This window comes from Vulpes vulpes, chromosome 4, assembly GCF_048418805.1.
Source record: "Vulpes vulpes isolate BD-2025 chromosome 4, VulVul3, whole genome shotgun sequence".
Classification (NCBI taxonomy): domain Eukaryota; kingdom Metazoa; phylum Chordata; class Mammalia; order Carnivora; family Canidae; genus Vulpes; species Vulpes vulpes.
This window is the reverse complement of record NC_132783.1, coordinates 129522356-129544780: the sequence shown is the minus strand read 5'-3', so window position 1 is coordinate 129544780 and position 22425 is coordinate 129522356. Positions and strand designations below refer to the sequence as shown.

Here is a 22425-nt window from a genome sequence, read left to right as displayed (position 1 = left end):
AAGGCAGAGACATAGGCAGAGGGAGAAGCAGGCTCCCCATGGGGAGACCTATGTGGGACTCGATCCCAGGGCCCTGGGATCATGACCTGAGCTGAAGGCAGATGCTTAACCACTGAGCCACCCAGGCGTCCCTGAAATTTTACTGCTACATGCTTTGATGTAGGCCTGTATTTGATCACTGTGTATGTACTTCGAGGGCCCTTTCAATCTGGGAATGTGCTCTTCAGTTCTGGGATATCTCCTGGGTATTATTTTCTGATAATTTCCTTTATCCTCTCATTTCATTCTCTTTCCAGAGTTCCCATTAGTCAATAGGTGGACTTCCAGGATTGATGATTTAAGTCTTTAAACTTTTCTTTCTTATTTTCCCTCTCTGACTTTTAATACACTTTCCAGATTTTTTTCAACATCTTTGTCTTCCTTTGCTACTAGTTATCCTTTACTTTAGTTGTCACTTTTTATTTCCAACAGCATTTTCTTAAGGTGTTTTTTTTTGGAAGACGAGTCAGCCTCTTTGCATGCGCTTCAGGTTGAGCCTTTTCATTTGTGAAATCAGTTTGCCTTCTTCCAACCACTTGCTGTTATTCTGTGCTATCTGCTTTCTTGTACACTGTGCTGATGTATGTTTTTACTTTCTTCCATATCCTAATATGCTAGTGTGATCTTGGGAATGAGAGGACATCTACACTTGCCACTTGTCTACATTCTTCTCCATTGTTTCTGTTCCCTTCTGTTTATACCCCAATATATTTTTCTCACTGTATAGCCATCTCTTGAGTTCCAGAAACACAAATTCCTTTGGGGAAAAACTCTACCCACAGGTTAATACTCTCATGACAAAGCCCATCACCTCTTCCTAACCTGTTCTACCTTCTAAGTTCGCAGTCTTGGTGAATGGCATTGACATGTTATCTAGTCCTTACAGGAAAACAGTCATTCTTAATTTCTCCCACTTCTTTACTCTTATGTTACATTGTCTGACAGTTCTGTTGATTCTTTCAATGTCTCTATCTGTCCCCAACTCAACACTCTTGCTGCTATGTGTATGGTTGAGGACCATGTTATTATTCACCTATAATACTGTAGTAACCTCTTCTTTGATATCTCTGCTTCTCATCTCAACCAACTCCTAATCCATTCCCCATAATGCGACCATACTGCCTTTTCTGACGTTGGGGTTTGAACTCTATGAGTGCAAGAACTTTTGTATTAGTTCATCAGAATATCCCCAATTCTTTGAACAGTGCCTTGCTCTTAGTAGGTGCTCGATGAGTATTTGTTGATTGAATAGATAAGAAAATCTGATTTTGTCACTCTCTTGCTCAAGATTTTCAATGCCATGCCCCTCTGCTCATCACCTGTGTGATATAATCTGAGTTTCTTTTTTTTAATTTTTATTTATTTATGATAGTCACAGAGAGAGAGAGAGAGAGAGAGAGGCAGAGACACAGGCAAAGGGAGAAGCAGGCTCCATGCACCGGGAGCCCGACGTGGGATTCAATCCTGGGTCTCCAGGATCGCGCCCTGGGCCAAAGGCAGGAGCCAAACTGCTGCGCCACCCAGGGATCACATAATCTGAGTTTCTTATCATGACATGATCTAGCACTATTTTTTTTTCCCTGTGAATACTGAATAATTTGTTCCAGAGAGCATCCTGCTCTCTCAGGTCTCCAGCTCTTTGTACTGTGTCTGGGACACTTCCTGTTCCTTTGCCTATCTATCTGGTAAGTTGAATTTAATTGTTAAAGTTTCATTATAAGAATTACTTTCCTGACAGAGGGTCTCCTGGATACTCAAAGCAACCTTAGGCTTTCCTTTCTTTATAACCCTATCATACATTGTGTATCTTGTATGGGAGACATGAGTAGTTTTGTCAATCATGGGCTCTACTCTACTTCTGAGCATTCAGGAATTTCACACTTCTCTTTTCTGCTGAAATTATGTATGGCCAGGTGACTCTCTCTGGCCAATATATGAATGGAGTTATGTTGAGGTATATTTAAGAGCTGGAGTAGGTTTCTTTATCTCCTCCTCCATCTGCCAAGACTGCCAGCTATATTCCATAGAGTGGAGTCTGTTAGCCTGTGTGTCTGAATGAGAGTGAAGGAGGGCAGAGCATTTGCTCATGATGGACACAGAATATGAGCAAGAAATGAACCTTTATTGTTTTAAGCCACTGAGATGTAAGGATTGTTTGTTGCTGCAGCATAACCTAATCTAGCCTAATATATTTTTACATTAATCAGTACCTTATCTTTTAACAACATCAGTTTACCATTTCTTCAAGGAGTATATAATTGCATCCTTTTTACAGAGTGGGCACTTAAAACATTTGTTAACTAGTGCTGGGCTAGAAGACTTCATATTTTTTGAGCATCTACAGTGTTCTTGGCACTGTGCTAAGGATTTTACCCATGTTATTTCATTTGATCTTTACAACAATCTTGAAGGTAAGAATGACTGTTACAGCTTTTCTGAAAGGGAAAAAGACTCAGAGGGGTTTAGGCAACTTGTTCCCTGGTCCAGCCTCTGGGCAGAGGCAGAAGCATCAGTCAAACTTAAGTGGATCTGATTCTGAAGTCCAATTCATTCTATTGCATGCAAACCTAAGAGTGACAGAAGAAAGCTCTGGCTGTTGGGATGTTCCTGTCAAAGCAGACATTCCTGTCATGAGCCTTGTAAAGGATAAACAAACAAGCACATGAACACATGTAAGTAAATAAACAAAATTGGAAACATGTTTTTCTCATCTAATGGGAAATGGGGACTTCTCCAGATAACTTTACAGTTCTTGAGTAAAAGCCAGTCACATACTGTGCATTCATCTCAAATTCCATCCACAGTCCAGAGTGAAAGCCAGCCCAGAGTACTGCTTGCTCAGCCTGGTTCTGGTTGGCAGGGCTGATCCCTGGACCAGTTTCCCTGGTGGCCTCTATGAACATGTACTGATGATCAGTGGCAAGGCAAGGTCACATGGCCCAGCCTCTGGCTTTGGTATGGCATGCTCAGAAACATGTTTCCTCAAGAATGAATCAGCTGAGTATTCAGGCAGCTATAAGGTGATGCATTGAAGTAGATGGATGGTGGAATAAAGATATGCTCAAAGCCTCATGGAAGTATGGGTGACATCATGGCCCATTGAAGGAATAGCCACAACTAAGGGGTCAGGCTCAGGCCAGAGAGAGCTTTCAAGAAGGAGGCAATAGCAGCTAGAGAGGCAAAGGGGCTGATTTCTGATAATTGCCAAGTGGGAGTTTTCCCATGTGTGTAGGAACGCCATGGAAATGAACCTTAGAGTTGGACTTGGACCTAGAACATTCTCATTTTCTTTAAGCTGTTATACTCGACTCTCTATTGACTTTTATTTGTTTATATTTTGGCACTTTCTTGCTACTCTGAATGTTGATAGTGTATAACATTCACATGGTATTTCTCATGTACTACTATGTATAATATATATCATAAACATGTATTTGGGGAAGTTGAATGTCATTTGCACAACCAGTTTACATGTTTTTTTAAAGTCAAAGAGCAGAACTTACATACCTTTATGAAAGTATCTAGCATGAGGCTTCACACATTTGTAGCTCTGTTGGCTTTCTGGTTTGTGCCACCTCTTTGGGTAAATAGCTGTTGGTTCCCAGCAGTATCTTTGATCTTGAGAGTATTAAGGATTCAGAATACATAAGTATCCTTTGCCAATCAGACTACCTTGGGACATTTACAAGGAAGGATAAATATCACGATTGGCTGGTTTGAATAATTTTGACAGGCTCTGGGCCATAGGGATGGTCTCTAGTTGTCTAGTACCTGGCCCTGGGGTGATTGAGGGAAGGGGGTAAATTGGCTTAGTGTGTGTGAGTTAGAGAGTGGAGGTAGTTGGGGGCAAAGTCTCTGGGTTGATTGGTTTATATATGAACACTTTCACAGGCAAGTTTTTTTTTTTTTTTAACAACAACAACAACAAAATGATTTATTTGTAACACAGCCCAGTCTCCATCACTTTAGCACAACATAGGAGTAGAAAAGAGTCATACTGCAAGCTGTCTCCAGGAACTAGCTAACCCTGGAGGGGCAGTCTCTCTCCAGTTAGCCTGGTCCTCAACATATCAAAACATTATAAAATATAGAGAGTTAAAAAAAAAAAAAACATGATTAATGTGATTTTATTTCTGTAGGGACTGGACTACAGAAAATTCTGAGAGGCCTTTCATCTATACCATGCCTGCAGTTACCCTTCTCAGCAATGTGACAGATGGAGGTGATCATCCCTACTTCACAGACGAAGAAACTGAAAAAGCTTACCCCAGGCCATATAGCTGGCCTATGATGGAGTTGGAGATTTATTCTCAAATTCTGCTGTTGTTCCCTAAAGGTTTATTGCATCTCACAGAGGAGACACTTTTGTTTCATCTGCCACTTGAGGCAGCACTGAAGCTGGGATGTGAATGATGGTAATTAGGCTTGTGGATTTAGCCCAGGCTGAGCAAAGGGAAGGAAGTTCTTGTCTGGACTAGTGCTCATCATCCCTGCACTTCCTTTATTCAGCTTTGGTGTCAGCTGGAAGAGTTGACTTTTCTTTTTTCTCTTAAACTAAGCTTCCAATTTGGATATATATCAAAATCCAAGGTGAGGCCTAAAAACCCAGGGGTACTACAGATCTAACATGTTTGTAGCTGCTTGAGGGCAGCCTGAAGGGCAGCAGACAGGGTTGGGAGGTGGCCAGGCTGTACCCACTGAAGCGGGCCCAGAGCTGGACACTCAAACCAAACCCTTGTTCATAACCTTTGTCAAGGGCCAGGTACCCTTCCTTCCTTCCTTCCTTCCTTCCTTCCTTCCTTCCTTCCTTCCTTCTCTTTTTTAAAGAAGATTTTATTTATTTATTCATGAGAGACACACAGGGAGAGGCAGAGATATTGGCAGAGGAAGAAGCAGGCTCCCTACAGGGAGCCTGATGTGGGACTTGATCCCAGGACTCTGGGATCACACCCTGAGCCAAAGGCAGATCCTCATCCACTGAGCCACCCAGGTGTCTTGGGCCAGGTACTGTTTCTAAATTCTTTGTGTTAGTCCTCACAATCACCTGGTGAGGAAGGTACATGTGTCGTCCCCATTTTGCCAGTGAGGAAGCTGAGGCATAGGGAGGTTATATGACATGCCAAAGTCAGACACCTCAGTAAATGGCAGAACCAGGATTCATATCCTCGCAATCTGGTTCCTGAGTCCATGGTCTGAACCAATATCGCTATGGCACTTGAGCTTGCAGATCTTTTGTTTCCTTGTCCCTAAACCATGTGCCATCATAATCCTTGCTGCGTGAGGTTGCGGCAGGATTAATTGAGATACTGTGTAGAAAGAGTTTGGCACATAGTAAATGCTCAGTTAGTGTTTGCTGTTAGTACTATTCATTGTAAGCCAGTGTGTCCTCTTCTTTTTTCCCCCCAGCTGTCTTTCCTTGTGCCTCCTCTTTGTGGCCGAAGGAAGTAGGTAAGGCTGGAAGGATTATGTTCCTAAATAAATTGAGAAAAGAAAAAATACTCCAGAGCTTGTAGTAATTGCATGAATGTGCTGTTGTCCTTTGTGCCTTCTGACTCTGGTCGAACTCTGATGGGGGCCATGCACCACCTTTCAAGTGTATGTGGTGCATCCATGTTTTAAAACCAACACAAGTCTGCCCCCTGCACAGTTTCACTAGCCACACACTCTGCCCAGTGAGGACTGGCAGATGATGGGATAAATCCAGAATGATGTATAGAGAAGCCCTGGCTCGACTTGGCGTGTGTGGACCTGGGACGGTGTCTAGGCTTGGAGAAGAAGTGCCTTCTTTTTGGGCAGGGCATCTGCCCATCCTCAGCCCACCCCACCTCCACATTCCCTCCAAGATGACCTTAGTCCAGTGGGGAGGAGGGGGGCCTTCCTCTGGGTGGGTTCTGTGCAGCCACAGGAGGAGTTGGGGAATTGAGACAATTACCCTAGTTAGTTTTCTAGCATAGTTCCAGTGATCTAGGGAGACACCCTACCTCTCTTAACCCCATCCCTACCTTTTTTGTTTTCCAGACAGAATGAAACAGATTTACATTCCTGTAAAACAGAGTTTAATGAGATGTAAGGGGGAGATTCTTGCCTATAAGACTGATTAAAAGGCAATGAGAAGGTGAAAAACTTCCATCCGTGTGGACTTTAAAACCTTTAAAAACTATTTTGAAAAAGTTTTCCGGCAGCCCTGGTAGCTCAGCAGTTTAGCGCCGTCTTTGGCCCATGGTGTGATCGTGGAGGCCCGGGATCAAGTCCCACATCGGGCTCCCTGCATGGAGCCGCCTGCTTCTCTCTCCACCTGTGTCTCTGCCCCTCTCTCTCCTCTCTGTGTCTCTCATGAATAAATAAATAAAATCTTAAAAAAAAAGTTTTCTTAATTAAAGGAATATACATACATTCTTCTTTTGTAAACCAGAGAACATATCAATCAATTCTTTCACTTTCCAGAAAAAAGTCCTCCATTATTTTGAAGTATTTTTTTATCCATTAAAAGTTGCACATACGAATATTTTGTTTCACAAAATTGAAATTATTCTGTATATCAGAACATTCTTTTATTTACATTTTTTTCATAATTCTTTCTCATCATTAACTAAGAATTCCTTCTCATCATTAACTGTATGTTGTTAGAAACACATGGTCACTTTAAGTACCCAGTAGCCACTGGTTTTGGGTGGTTTGCAATGAATGAGTCAAGGTGTTGAATCAGAAAATCTTGGGGAAATACCTCTTTCTCTTTGGTAGACACTGTCTATTAATATTGTGCAAAGCATGTTTCCATGATAAAATTCTAGCACTGACTTTGAAGTGTCATTTCTGAGTGTAGGCAGTGTAGGAAAGGCAGAGAAAAGGAAGACTGGAGAGAGAAGGAAGGTTATGAGTGCATTGGCTGGGTGGAGACCCACAAGCACCTGGGGAGTGGGGAGAAGGGGCTGGTGATCTGATCCAGGAAAGACTCGACAACTCACTGAGGCGTGTCCATCAGCTCTGCAGGTGAGCTGAGAGAACTTGGGGTAGTGGTCAGTGCCAGTTACCGAACATTGACCAGGTGATCTCCTTCCAGGCACATGGTGGGGTGGTACTTCCCCTGCTCTTCTGTGGCTCGTATAGTCGTGCTTTGGCCAATGAAAAGTGAATGGAAGGGATGAGTGTCATTTTCCAGTAGAAGCTTCAAGAGCCAGGGCATGGTTCCATGTTCCCTCTGCGCCATTGACTGGCAAATTTCCAAAGGATGGCAGACCCATCTGAGTCTTGTTTTTTTTTTTAATAAGATTTATTTATTTATTCATGAGAGACACACAGATAGTGGCAGAGACACAAGCAGAGGGAGAAGCAAGCTCCCTGCAGGGACCCTGATGCTGGACTCGACCCCAGAACTCCAGGATCACGCCCTGAGCCAAAGGCAGATGCTCAACCACTGAGCCACCCAGGCGTTCCCCCCATCTGGGTCTTAAGCCAAGGATGATACAGACCAGAGCCCACACTGATCTCTAATGGACATTACCCTTTGACAGAGGAAGCAGAATATGCTTGAAGGTTCTTACAGGGGGCTGACAGGCACTCCAGGTGTTGGTATTTGCCCTGTGGGCCCATATATTAGAACAAAATATTGAAGAAACTGAACCTTCAAAGAGGCTAGAGTCGTTCTTCCCAATAGAACATATCAGAGAGAAGAGGACCAGAGGCTATAGGGGGCATCTAGGAGTCACAGAGAACAGACATGAGGTGGCCACTGTGGTAACTATCACACTAACACAACCACAGATGCTGGCAATGGGACCCAACAGTACTAGAGCAGCAGTGAAGAAGAAATTCCAGCCAGGGGCCAGAGAGACTGAGCTCAGATCCCACCTGTGATGGTTAATTTTATGAGTCAACTTGGCTATGGTGCCCAGCTGTTCGGTCAAACACTGGTCTAGGTGTTGCTGTCAAGATATAGTGGAGGAAGGGATTAATATCTACAGTCAGTTTATTTTAAAGGAGATTTCTCTTGATAATGTGGGTGGGCCACATCTAATCAGTCAAATGCTTTAAGAGCAAAGACTGAGGGCAGCCCAGGTGGCTCAGTGGTTTAGCGCCACCTTCATCCCAGGGCCTGATTCTGGAGACCTGGGATAGAGTCCCACATTGGGTTCCCTGCATGGAGCCTGCTTTTCCCTCTGCCTGTGTCTCTGCCTCTCTCTCTCTCTCTCTTTGTGTGTGTGTGTGTGTCTCTCTCTCTCATGAATAAATAAATAAAATCTAAAAAAAAAAAAAAAGAGCAAAGACTGAGGTTTCTGGGGAAGAAGTAATTTTGCCTCAGGATTGCAGGGATCCTGCTGAGTTTCTGGCCTCCTCGACTGCTCTAGAAATTTTAGACTTGCCAGCCTCTACAATTGTGTAAGCTACTTCTTTAATATAAATATCTTTATATAAATATATATCTCATTCTCTGCCTCTTTCACTGTGTCTCTGTCTCTGAATCTTCAATGCATGAATCCTTACTTCTAGTGAGAAGTCTTGCAAACAGGTTCTTAGAGATACTGACAAAAATTCTAATGGACCTGGCCACAGCATGGGCCTGAATCTGCCTCAGATTAGAATCTCACTAGTTCTCAATACTCAGGATGGGATAATGTGGATTCCCTAGAGCAGGAGAGAGGAAGGTACCAATAGGAGCAGCGGGAGGGAAGCCTAGTGTTTGATAGTCACCTCTATCAATTTACCATCTATCTATCTTTCCAACTTACTGAAATGAAAATTTTTTGTTTAAAATTTTTATATAAAAAGTAATCAAATTAATAGCCTTAACAAGCCCAGGAAACCCACTGTCTGGTTACTGAATGGTAAAGCCCTGTTCTAAGGAGCAACTCAGAATTTTAAAAACTCCATTTTGCCACAATTCTTATTTCCCTCAAATTGTTCGTCAGACCCATTAACCAAAAGCCAAGTTGCTCTTCAGGGATTTTTTTCCCGTCTTTTAAAAAATCTTTTCCCATCCCAAAGCTGTTCCATATGTGTAGAAAGGAGCTATCAGCTTGAGTTCACATTCCTGCAATCACATTCCTGGGGGGGACAGACCACAGGACAGAAAACCATATCTTCCTAGTTTTTTCCTTGGAAACCAAGTGAAACTTTTTCAGGGAACTCAATTCTGCAAACGCGTATCAGTTGAAGGTGAAGTTGTGAAAAGAGCCTATTTTGTAGTTGGCTGCTTTTGGGGGGTACCTCTGTGTGTCATCATCATCTTCTCTCTACCCCTGAGGTCTCCCTCTCTCTCTCCCCTAACTCGTCTCTGTGGCCCTTTGTGTCCTCAGCTTGCCTATAATCTGTTCCTCCCTGCCCAGCAGTGCCTGGGCATTTCCTCTTTGAAGTATCAATCTTTCCTTGACTCTGGTCCCAATGCCATTGGTTCCCATCTTCAGGTTTGTCACAAGTGAATAAATGTATCCTTGCTGATGTGCTAGCTTGCTCTCACTGAACTCAAGGAGTTATCTAGCCCCACTAAAATGTCTAGTTTCTTACCAGCTGATGAGGATCTAGGATTGGAGCAGTCACTTCTCAAATGCCACTCATCTGGTGTGTGTAGGAACTATTACACAAGTTCATGAGAACTCGCAGTTAAATACTTAGGAATTTTCTGTTCTGGCTGCTAAACTTAGTAGTTTGAAATTGGCCATAGCAAGAATATTTGTCCCACTGGAAACTCATTTCCAATGCTATAAATCAATTCTTTTTCCTTCAGAAAGCCAGCTTACTAACATGTCACTGCACTTATCCCTTCTCACTTGCCACAAGAAGTCCAAATGATGTGTCACAAGAAAAAATCTCCCTAGCCACAGGGTATGGGGTGTGGAAGTTGGAAGATGGAGTAGAGGAACTGCTTACTTTCTCTTTAGACAAGAAGCCCTTTTATCATTTTCACCTTTTGTCCTTATTAAATTTTTTCCTTCTGATTATCTAATTTATGATTATTATCTGCCATGTACTTCTTGTTTGAATAACCCCTTAATTGTTTTCTTCTTTGTCTTGATTGGAATCTCCTTCAGGAAAGATGATAAGAGAAATATTTCACGAGCAACATACTACCGTTAAAGAGGAATTGTGGAACATAAAGGATGATATGTTTTGGTTTATTGAACATTAACTGAAGCTGAAGAAAGCAACTTAAAGGTCAAAATGAGCCTGGGACTTGGTGACTGAGCATCAAAGGAGAGCATCTTAGAAGTTGAGAGAAGCCCAGACCACTTTTATTTTTTAGGTTCCTAGAAAAAAATGGACAAATGCTTTAATGTAGACAGAGCCCTTCAAAAGGATGAAAGGTTGAGTTCTGAAGGACCAGATATGGTCCTTTTCTAGACCTACCATGGTTGGAAAATGGAAACTACTTTTTTGTAGGATAACTGCTTGCCTCTTCCCTAGACCTTAGGCAAACTGATAACCATATCTATATTCTATGTCTGTAATCCTAACCCCAGGTACAGTGCCAGGTACCCAATGAGTACCTCAATAAATAATGGCTTTGAGAAAGGTACAAATGAGAATAAAAGGCAAAAGACAGCATGTGATGCTGAAGTTAGGTCTACCTTCTCTAGCCAGTGGTTCCCAAGCTTTGAATTTCATAGGTGGGTACAATTTTTGAATTGATTTTGAGGAACTAGAATAGCCAGACTTGTAATATTGTTAAATAATGTCACTAAAAACAAGTTAGCAGCTACTGTCTCTTAGACTAATAATTTATTATGAAGAAAAATATTTTGATATGAAAAATGAGGAATAATGGACAATTTGTTCCAAGAAAGGAGATTAGGAGATTGTAACTTTTTCTTTCTTCTTTCTTTCTTTCTTTCTTTCTCTTTCTTTCTTTCACTCTTTCTTTCTTTCTTTCTTTCTTTCTTTCTTTCTTTCTTTCTTTCTTTCTTTCTTTCTTTCTTTTTCTTCTCCTTCCTTCCTTCCTTCCTTCCTTCCTTCTTTCCTTTTTTCTTTCTTTCATAGGCTCCATGCTCAGCATGGAGCCCAACATGGGGCTAGAAATTACTACCATGAAATCAAGACCTGAGCTGATATCAAGAGTCAGACGCTTATCTGACTGAGCCACCCAGGCACTTCAGAGATGGTAACTTTCTACTGATAATATATATTGATAGATACATTGGTATTATTTGTGTGGTAGATGTATATATACTTATATCTTTATTGGATGTTGGAGAACTTGGGTCCAAAGAAAGTCTTTAGATAAGCACCAATTCTTATTAAAACAGCAAAGATAAAATTAGGTAATAGTCATAGGGACTAGTGATTATCCAAATATTAAGTAGATATGGGTTATTCATTTTTTCATTTGGCCAATGAAGCAACAGATATGGAAGCATTCAATGAGATAAATATCTGACACCGGACCATCTTTGAACATCTACAAGTCAGAACTGGTCTGGCCTTGGGTTCTTAGGAGACTGGGAGATGGAAAGATGAATCTGCTTCCTGTTACCCCCTTTGGGTTGACCTGGACAAAATGATCCTGGTAATCCTAAGGTCTTCAGGATATCGTGCATGATATAGGTGGAAGACCAAACCTAGAGCTCTGCAGAGAGAACTTGGGCTGGATTTTGGGTCTCTATTCCATTATCCCTAAATGTAAGAATTTAACTGAGAAATTACTAATGTCTATGAAATTGATGTAGACAAAATTCCAGGGATTTGGCTCAAACAATCTTAGGAATACTTTGTGAACATGTAGATCAGCTGTTTGTTAAAGAGGGATCTGTTCCTATGTTTGACAACATATTTTGGGCTTCTTTGGAATCTTTTCAAACATTATCAACAGACTGTTGATTCACCCACTCTGTGTAAAGACAAGTGGTAGATATATAGGTGACCCACAAAAGTTTAAGGCATCTTCTGTACACCCCTTTAGCCATTGAAGCTTTCAGACTAGTAGAGGTAGATACTTCAGGCTAGGATAGGTAGGTGTTATTTTAAAGTTCAAAACAAATAAACCAAAAATCTCATCCAACAAATAAGTACATAAAAAATGGCAAGTTAAGAGTAGAAGCCAGAAGATCTATAAACATCTATAAGAAGTAAAGATTTCTGCCTGGAATGTTTAAGAAGGCTTTAAAGAGGAGGTGAGCATTTGGGCTTTGAACATTGGAAAGAATTCCGAAGGTAGGGAATGCATCCAGGTCAGAACTGTGTAAGGGGAAGCATAGAGATAGAGGTTAAGATAGTTTGGTTCTGGGGCACCTGGGTGACTCAGTCAGTTGGGCATCTGACTCTTGATTTCAGCTCAGGTCTTGATCTCAGGGTCATGAATTCAAGCCCCATGTTGGGTTCCACAGGAACCTACTTTAGAAAAAAGTTTGGTTCTGGCAGAAGGCTTAGGGAGCAGTGGGAGATGAGGTTGGGATGGCCATCCATGGACTGCTGGTATAGTATGGAATACTGGGCAAGGGAGAATGGGTTAAGTTTCTTTAAAAATGATAATTATCAAATGTTACTTGTTACCTTTTTTTTTTTTAATGGCAATATAAATGGAAGGGATTCCAGTTTGTAGAGTCCTGCTCACAAATGAGATGGTGCCCATTTCCCTTGGATAGGAGGAGATGCATGTGGACCACCAGACCCAGCCACTGAGAATGGGGTGGATTAGTTTGAATTCCTTGGGCACTGAGTTCATGCATGCTGGAGTTTGGGGGCTGGGTATAATTCCCTTTAGAGAGAGGATCATTTTGAGCCTCCTCCACTCAACTTGTTTATAAAAATCCTAGAGAATTATTTTCCAGACCATGGGTGGGGAAGCCAGTATGTTTAGTAGTGATGCTATAAACAAATGAAGATGCCTTTTTGCAATAGGAGCAGACAGGGAACTTATTTTTGTGTTTTGAAGAAACTGTTGATCGCTGGGATGACTGAGACAGAAACAGTTTGTTTCTTCCTATGCTGACTTTTTCTCCCAAAGAGAAAATGACTTATCTTTACTGGCAACACTTAAAATTTTCTAATTTCAAACTCAATGTGAGTGTCAGAAATTGACACAGCATGGCTGTGTGGTTCTCATGGGAGTTCAGCTCCACTCCCCCTGTATGAAGTACAAGAGGGCAGAGAGGAAAAGGAAGGGCAGCCTCTGTTTCTCCAGAGCATGTGTCGTGATTTCATATCAGAATTGCACCTTGCAGAAATCTTTGTGAACCTTAAGTTTCTCATTAATATGATCAATTTGAAGAACTATAGGCTAGTTAGAAGTCTATATAACAAGTTCGTATATTTTAAAAATTACTATTTCCTTCTATTATTCTTTAGAACAACAACTGGCACATTTCATTTGGAAATTAGAATGAGTTAAAAGTAGAGAGTGAGGCCCAAAGTGGGTGACAATACAATGGCCAATCTTTTATTAGGACAGTAATGTTGAAGCCTTGGCTAAAGGATGAATCTCCCATGCTCCCATGCTGTCCTGTCAGGCAGCGGTGAGTTTAATGGGCCAAGTAGTCCTTGGTAGAGTTGACTTTGTATCTCTACCTATACCTGAAATTCATCATGCCCAGAAGATAGGGGTTTAAATGACAGTGTCTGATCTGGAACACTTAACACATGATTGGCCAAGGAGAGTGGAAGAGAAACCCAAGAACAGGTGGAGGAAGAAGACTTGAGGACAGAATGGCCAAGGGGCCTGAGCTACTATCCCCTGAGTACTAGAAACATAAGAGGATGGACAGGGTCACAGGAGAGAGCTGTGGGCCACCAGGCATTCCTATGAAAATTCCTATGCAATTCCTCCCGTTAAAGAAAATACCCCTAATCACAGTCCCTCTTGCATTATTTCTCTTTAGTAATGATTGAACTGGTTAGCCAGATTTCCTGTCAGATGCTTGGAAGTAAGGATCATAGGATAAGAAGCGGGTTCTGAAATGGGAACAAGGAAAGTCTGAGAGAACTTCTGGAATAATCCATCATTCTAGACAATACACAGTTAGGCTTTTTCTGTAAGATGCCAGGTTTGTGATCTAGTTTCAGTTCCTTTGTATCTACCTGTATAACAGTGCCCAGCCCAATATGGCTTTCACAAAACACAGCAAGGAAATGTTCCAGCAAGGAAACGCTTAGTGATCATTTGGTCTAGAGGCCTTTGAACTTTTTTTTTTTTTTAAAGTGGTCTAATCTTCAAAAGAAACTAAACCAAGGAGTCCAACATAAGACTGTTTAAAAAGGGAGCAGCGCTGGTTAACTCCAGGGGCTCTTCTGAAGGGGCTGAGCAGAGAGAGAGATGAAATGAGTTGCCCAAAGTCATCAAAGCTGGGGAGTGTTTCAGCAGACCCCAGTCTTGGTCTCTTATAATCCAGTACCCTGTCCACTGCCTATGCAGCATTAAATAAACTGACAGTCCATAAAGCTGAGTTGGAGATCTGTTGGTCGGAAGGCCTGATGTGGTGTTGCATGTGAGTTTTATTTATTTATTTATTTATTTATTTATTTATTTATTTATCTATCTATCTATCTTCAGAGGAGGGCAAGATGATGCCTGGAATGGTGAGACGTCTTGCAGATTGGATTCTGGGGACATGGGAAAGATAAAGGGTAACACTGTGCTAGAAGGAAATTCTGCTTAAGCCCGTTAATGGAATGAGGATTCCCTCCCTTTTTTATTGCTTTGCACTCTTACCTTCTATTTTGTAAATTTCTAGTACATGTAAAAATGTGTACAATATCTGCATACAGCTTAAAAATAAAAATGTAAACACTTGTAGATCTCCCCTCCACTTAAGAATATTTCCAAAACTATTGAATCTCCCTGTGTGCCCTACTCCTATTGGATCCCCCACCTCCCTGAGACACCAGTTTGAATTTTGCATATTTTCTTGCTTTCCATCATGTTTTACCAACATATATACATCTCTAATCAGTATATTGTTTAGTTTTATCTGTCTTAACCTCACAGAAATAGAGTCATGTCTTGTCTTCTGCTTAGCATCATATTCTAGAATATTTATATCATTGCAGAAAGTTCAGTTGGACTGCACATCTCTAGATATTTATCCATGGTGTTGAGTGGAGATTCATCCATGATGTGGGTCATTAGTATTCGTTGCTGTATAATGTTCTGCTATGTGAATAACCACCCTGTATTTATTCATTTCACAGTTGCTGGATATTTGGTATATTTCTAGTTTTTTTTTTTGCTTTTACAAAATGTTTACATGAATTTTGTGTCTGTCTTTTGGTGCAAAAGCTTCTTGAAGAAGCTCCTTCTATCCAGGTGTTGATGTGCTGGTTGTTTCTTCTAGCCTAGATGCCATCTCAAGGAATAACATGATGAAAGTCTCAGCATTTTTCTATTTTCTTGTTCAAAATAGATAAAGGTCTTGAATATGTGGGAGAATAAACTGTTTAAGTGGATTACTAGGTTCTGGATTACCAGGTATGATCTGAAAAAGGGCACAGGAGCCAATGAAGACATTGGCTGCAAAAAAAAAAAAAAAAAACACAACAAATTTTTAAAAAATACAACAAGTTCATTAGGCCATCATTTAGGCATATTGGCAACTGAACAGAGTTGTCTTACCATTGTGGGAGAGAAAGATGGGTTCACCCTTGACAAGGTTTGTGCTATATTTGAACACAGGCACTGCACCACAAGAAAGGAAAGATGCTGCAGAATAGAAGGCTATGGGGAGATAAAACCTAAGCGTAAACAGGGAAGGATGAGGAGTTGGAAGGGCACAAGGAGAGTCAGGGACTGTATTTATTAAAATGAATGAAAAGGCCAGTATTATTTAGCCCACAAAAGTGAAGACTGAAAGGATAGTATCATGAAGAGTTCACAAGTTCTGAATTTCTAAAGTATTATTTGAAAGGCAAACTTATCGTACTATTAAAAAGTCCCACTTCATATTGGGTAATGTACTTTTGTTTCTTACTGAAGAATTGAAGCAAGCTCTGAAAATACAAATTTACAAGAGTTATGTGTTTATGGTTGATAGAGTTGGCTGTGGAGGGAACATATTTAATTTTTTTTTGTTTGTTTTTGTTTTTTTAGTTTTGATCTGACTTTTTGAGTTCACATCAAAAAGTCCTTCACACTGTGTCCTTCCATAAGATGCTTTTCGGGATCTCTGTCACAGCTAGTATCCTGATCCAGAAGAGCAGTTCTTTTGTTTTTTATAGAAGAGTTTTTATGTCTTAAGCATCTTCTAATCTTCCAGGATTGACTTTATAGGCGAATCCAGATGATGTCAGCATTTGGGGTAGTGGTAAGAGCTAATACTATGACAGCTATTGATAGTTCATACTTTTTACTAAAAGTGGAATGAGGGGAGCCAGTCCCCAGAGGTTGGTAGAGATCCCAGGCAATACTGTGGGCTCACAATACTTCTGATTAACCAGTGACATTGGCCACCAAATTTGAACTCTGTGCAGATGGAATCAACATCAAAACATAAAGTAAGAAAGAAAAAAAAAAAGCATCCTATTAAAGAAGCCCCTCTTGGGCACCCATCATTTCCTTAAAGAAACCAATATAACAATGAATAAGAATGAGATTCTCTTACATATTTAACGTGCAGCATCTAAGAAATCCAAAGACTGTTTAATCTTGGGTTTTTAACTCCCTTCTCTAAAAATAATATGTAACATCATTTAGCCATCTGACTCAAGGATCTAGGTGCATTCCAATCCAATAGGCACATTTTCCTAAATTACTTTATAAATGATAGAACCATCTGACCTTGAATGCCCCAGGACCTTATGAAAACAGATGAGCTGATGTTTAAATGGAGTCTCTAAGCCTTAAGAGGGCAGGCACTGTGTCTGTCTAGTTCATCATCATGTTCTAGTACCTATTTTAGTGGCTGGCACATAATAGATGCACATAACAGTTGGATTAATTAATAGATAATACAAGAATGATTTGAGGTTTTCTTTTAATTTATAGTTCTATGTATTAAGTACAGCTATTGGGCTTTAATACCTTAATTTGTCAACACCTATCTAGTGGTTATTTAACTCAGATATTGTTCAGCATTGTTTCATATGTTCCTTAAAAAAAAAAAACAAACAAGTAGGTACTTTTGGTGGAAATGAGCATCTGGGGAGATGGAATTGGACTCTTAATTGGAGGCTCTAAGAACATTCATGCTTGAATTCTTCTGGGGTGAGAGAGTATCACCCTCCAGATCTTAAGAGTTCTTAAAAGGGAGGTGTAGTATTTCAGAAACAACCCTTTCAAGCCTTAATGCCTTTCATCAAAGGCTTTTAAAGCACTTTGCCTTTAACCGGGTCCATGTCTACCTCCTGCCTAGCTTACACACATGCCTCCCTTTGAGGTCAGTAGAGGCTAATAGTGCTGAGAAAACAAGCCGATGTACTCAATGGAGGATGCAACTAGCTGTATTTCAGTCTTGCATGTGAGTGTACACCTGAGACTTCAAATAATTCAGTGTAGGCCAATATGAAATGAAGCATGAGGGCCAAAGAAAATCAGCTGCCAGATGAAAGGAACTTAGATTTCAGAATTAGAGCCTTCTCTGAATGGAACAGTTTGTCACGGGAGGTAGTGAGGTCCTTATCATTGGAGATATTAGCAGTGCTGTGGCAAGAGGAGTGGGCAAGACTTAGGCTCAAGATGGAGGGACCAGCTTCATGGACAATAAGAACACCCACTCCTCCATGTCTATGAGTATATCGAGTCTGCCTCTCTTTCTTGGAAGATGTCATCATACATCTCCAATTTACTTGGACATTCACCCACCCACATTTCCCCCCTCTTACTCAAGTTTAGTGAGAGAGAGGCAAATTACTTCACCCTTGTTACAAGTCATGTTAGAATCAGAAATGAATTTTAAAAGGAGCTTCCAGGTAGGTTTTGGACTAGGGCATATTCATCGCTGTTATTCCAAGTGAGGACCCTGAGCCCAGAAGGAATCTGAATCAGCAATGATTTGGTTGGGTTTCCTATTCTATACTTGTTAAGGCCGGACATGGCACTAGTAGATTTTATCATGGCTAATCAAGTCATTAATTGTTAGTGTTGACTTTTCTTGGAGATCAGTGTCTGAGTGTGTTTGCTTAGTCTGGTGAGTGGCTCTCAAACTTTAGTGTGCACTAGAATTATCCCCAGGGGCTTGTTTAATGGCAGATTTCTGGGCTCCACCCTCAGATTTTCTGATTCAGTGGGTCTGGGTTGTGGCCAGAGAATTTGCCTTTTTAGCAACTTTCCAGATGTATTAGTTTTCTTATGCTGCTATAACAAGTTGTTAGGACTTCAGTGGCTTAAAACAAAACATTTTTTTTTATTGCATAGTTCTGCAGGACAGAAGTCCAAAATGGGTCTGGGCAGGCTAAAATCAAGGTGTGGCAGGGTTGTATGGAGGTCCTATGGGAAGAATCTGTTTCCTTGCATTTTCTAGTTTCTAGAGGCTGCTCGCATTCCTTCATCCATGGCTATCTTCCATCTTCAAAGCCAGCAATGACTGGTTGAGTCTCACCATGCTCTCTATCTGGTTCTTCACTCTTCTGCTTCCCTCTTACCCATTTAATGATCTTTGTGATTACATTGGGCTCACATGGATAATTCTTTATTTTAAAGTGAACTATTTAGCAGCTTTAACTTCATCTGAAACTTAATTCTTCTTTGCTGTGAGACATATATTCCTAGGTCTCAGGGATTAGGATGTGGACATCATTGGGGGGCCTTTATTCTTCCCATACCATAATAGGTGATCATTGCTGTGGGCCCGGGGACTTTACTTTGAGAACCTTTGGTTAAGTGACTTGAGGGATTGATTAGAGGCTGCATAGTTATGAGGAAGACAGCTTGTCAAAAAAATTGGACAGGAAAATGTATATCTTATAGAAAATTAGCATTTTGTGTGGTTTATTTTTTTATCAAACTTTTATGCAAAATGCAACTCTGTAAAATATTAATCCCAAGATTCTTGTGGACATTCAGACAGAAGGACTAAAAAAAAGGCCTCTTTCCCATGACTCCAGCACTCTGCCCTACCGCTATTAGTCTGATTCACCTCTTGTACCTGTGTTGTCTTTGCTGCTGTCATGATGATTACCTGCCACATTGTTCCCATTCTCTTACCTATTGAGACCCTGCTCCTTTTTAAGGCTCAGTTTGGAGCCTCTCTCTGTCATGATGCCTTCCCCAATTGCTCTAGCTGAAAGATCATTGCTGGTTTACTAGATGCCCTCACACATGAAATCATTAGTTCCTGTGACAGTGTTGTGAGGTGGGCAGTATCTACATTTCGCAGATGGAAAGAATGGGCAACATACTTTTTTTTTTTTTTAAGATTTTATTTATTTATTCATGAGAGACACAGAGACAGAGAGAGAGGCAGAGACACAGGCAGAGGGAGAAGCAGGCTTCCCACAAGGAGCCTGATATGGGACCTGGATATCAATCCAGGATCCTGGGACCACGCCCTGAGCCAAAGGCAGACGCTCAACTGCTGAGCCGCCCAGGCATCCTAGGCAACATACTTTAGTGAACTGGCTCAAGTTCACCCAACACTTTCAGGGCTGGGACTCAGTCTCTGCCATCGCCTGAATGTTCATGTCTCCCAAAATTCCTATCTTGAAACCCAACACCCAGGGTGGAGCCCTCATGATTTGGATTAGTGCCCTATGTAAGACACTCTAGAGCTCCCTGGCCCCTCTTACCATGGTGGGGACACGGCAAGAAGACAGCCACCCATGAACCAGGAATTCTTCATCAGATACCAAATCTGCTGGATCCTTGATCTTGGACTTCTAGCTTCTAGAACTGCAAGAATAAATGTTTGTTGTGAACTACCAATCTGTGGCATTTCCATTATGGCTGCCTGAACAGACTAAGTCCCTGAAACTATGACTCCAAAGCTGATCTTGTCTAGCATTGTGAAGAAGGATGGGCATTTTCTGGGAAACTTATAGTTAGTGAATTCCAGTTTGACTGACTGCATTTAAGCCTTAGGTCTTAAAGTTTAATTCATAAACTCCTTTCCAGTCAGTCTATGTTAAAGGAAAATTCTCTTTTGTTATGCTACTCTTTATTGGGTAGCATATTTTTAAAATTCTCATAAATGGAGATAGAAGCCCTTGCTTATGAATTTAATTTGTCAAATACAAATGCTGTCATGATAATTATTAAGTGCAATTGAGATGAGCCCCTATCATTCTCAGCCTCATTCCTGGAGTTTCAAAGAAAGAAGCTCTTGGAGTGATAAAAATCACAGATTTAGAACAAGGTTTGTTAAATACTAACAGCCATGTGTTTTTTCTGCATTCTGCAAACTCTGAGTACCATGACATAGATGGTCATTATTTTTTTCTTTCACTTCAAAAATAATTGGGCCCATGATTCTGATCGAGGTGAAAGGTTATATCATTAGGCTTGCTCCATGGGAAAGGAGAGGGAAGAGGAGGGCCAACCACCTATAAAAAAATTATAACCCTAGGGTAGTGATTTTGTAAAACAAGTGTATGAGTAGATGGTGATTCAACACTAGTCTTTTCTTTTTTTCTAGCAAGTATTTATTTTATTCTTGGGTGGGTGAGTGGGAAGGAAAAAAAATGGTGGATAGACATGGGATTAAAATATCAGAAAGGGAGACAGAACATGAAAGACTCCTAACTCTGGGAAACGAACTAGGGGTGGTGGAAGGGGAGGTGGGTGGCGGGTGGGGGTGACTGGGTGGCGGGCACTGAGAGGGGCACTTGACGGGATGAGCACGGGGTGTTATTCTTTATGTTGACAAATTGAACACCAATAAAAAATAAATTTATTTAAAAAAAAACAAAACAGACTCTAATGACTCCTTTGGTTTTTCCCACCCCTGCTCTTTCTTAGAAACTTCCTGATCCCCCTGCCTTCATTTCCTTGAAGATGTGGAGGAACAGTCTGGGACTGAGGTTTACCTGCTGTGTGGGAAAGGTTGTTGGGTCAGTTCCCCTGAATGATTATGAGATAGTGTCCACCCAGCAGGTGTGTTCTAAAAGTGCATCTGTCATCAGAAAGGGAATTCCTTCTTGTTGCAAATGAAATGTGATTGCTTGCCAGGTGAGTGAGCACCCACCTGTTCTGCTTGTTCACGTTTGGCTGTTGGAAATATTCTGGGATGTAAGGAGACATTCCATTATAAACTCCGTGAATAAAATTGACTGTAATGTGACTAATACTGTGACACAAGATTCATCTACTTCACCTTCTTAAGTTGTGCCTTGGGCATTCAAAAGAAATGTTAAATTAATTGATTAAAATATCAAGATGCAACAGAAGTTCTTAATGTATTCCACAGTGTCAGAACATGAAACCAACATGGTGAATTTCCTCCTAAGTATCACATAGGAGGATCCACAAAATGGACTTCTAAATTTTCATTGGTTTCCAAATCAAAATATTTCCAGAAGAGACCCAGTTTCAAGAGCAGTAGATAATAGTGACTTTGATGCTGCTGCTAAAGAAATGATAGTAATTAACATTTGGAATGTTATTTACATGTATTACTTACTACACTTAGTCCTCAGAACAACCCAATGAGGTAGGTGCTATAATAATCCTCATTTTACTGGTGAGGAAATTGGAGCTTAGAAAGCTTAACAAACTTGCCCAAGGTGACACAGCTAGTAAGTTCCAGAAATGAGATTCAAACCAATCTTTCTGACTCTAGAAACTGTGTTTTATTTACTATCTCCTTATATTTCCTGGTTTAAGCTAATTTTTCTTTCTTCCTTCCTTTTCTCTCCTTCTCTCCCCTCTCTCTGCAGTATTCATTCTTTTCCATTTATGCTCATTTTTGTTTATACTATTTAATTATTCAAACACTGACTAAGCACATGCTCTGTGCTAGGCATGATGTTAAGAGGCAAGAATTCAAAGATGAGCAAGACTCAAATCATACCAGCAGGAAACTTGGAGTTATCTTTGTTTCTTTATTGCCACTTTTTCCTCCTCCTCCTTCTCTTTCCTCCTTCTCATCTTCATCATCATTAGCAAACACAGCAGATAACTGAGGCTACTCTACTAAGACTTAAGAATTTTCCCTCTGAACATTAACTGTTGAAGGTAGAAAAAGCTAGAAGGCAGCTATCTCTTTGCCAGGGGGATTCTGACAGAAGAAAGGCAGACCTGAAAGGAAATGGTGCTAAAAATACCACCAAGATGTGAAGGACAGACTGACAGCCAGAGTCTTCAGAATGAGACTGTGCAAAGCTGGAGAAGGTGAAAATAACATTTGGTCTGTGATCACTCCCGGAATGATAATGATCTGCTTGTATGTGTCTACAGGGTGTGTGCACACAGGAAATGAGATGGTTGGGCAGAGTTCTTCAGATTAATCTGCCAGAAAGATTAAGGGGGACAGGGAGGAGAGAAAAGAAAATGATTGATTGCTATTCCTAAATAGACTTTTTTTTTTTCAGTAGACT

General features: G+C 40.8%; 1 long non-coding RNA gene across 2 annotated transcripts in view; it reads left to right on the top strand.

Moving 5' to 3' along the window:
- LOC112933540 (uncharacterized) overlaps positions 1-22008 on the top strand; it is a 70171-nt gene extending 48163 nt beyond the window's left edge. The window contains exons 6-7 of one of the 2 annotated variants that reach the window (XR_003237685.2): positions 20849-21058; positions 21766-22008. This is a non-coding gene — a long non-coding RNA (uncharacterized lncRNA). Of the gene's footprint in view, positions 1-4178; positions 6543-20848; positions 21059-21765 lie in introns of those variants that run through there. The other variant, XR_012001284.1, reaches the window with a different exon arrangement.
- Positions 22009-22425: the final 417 nt, after the last annotated feature.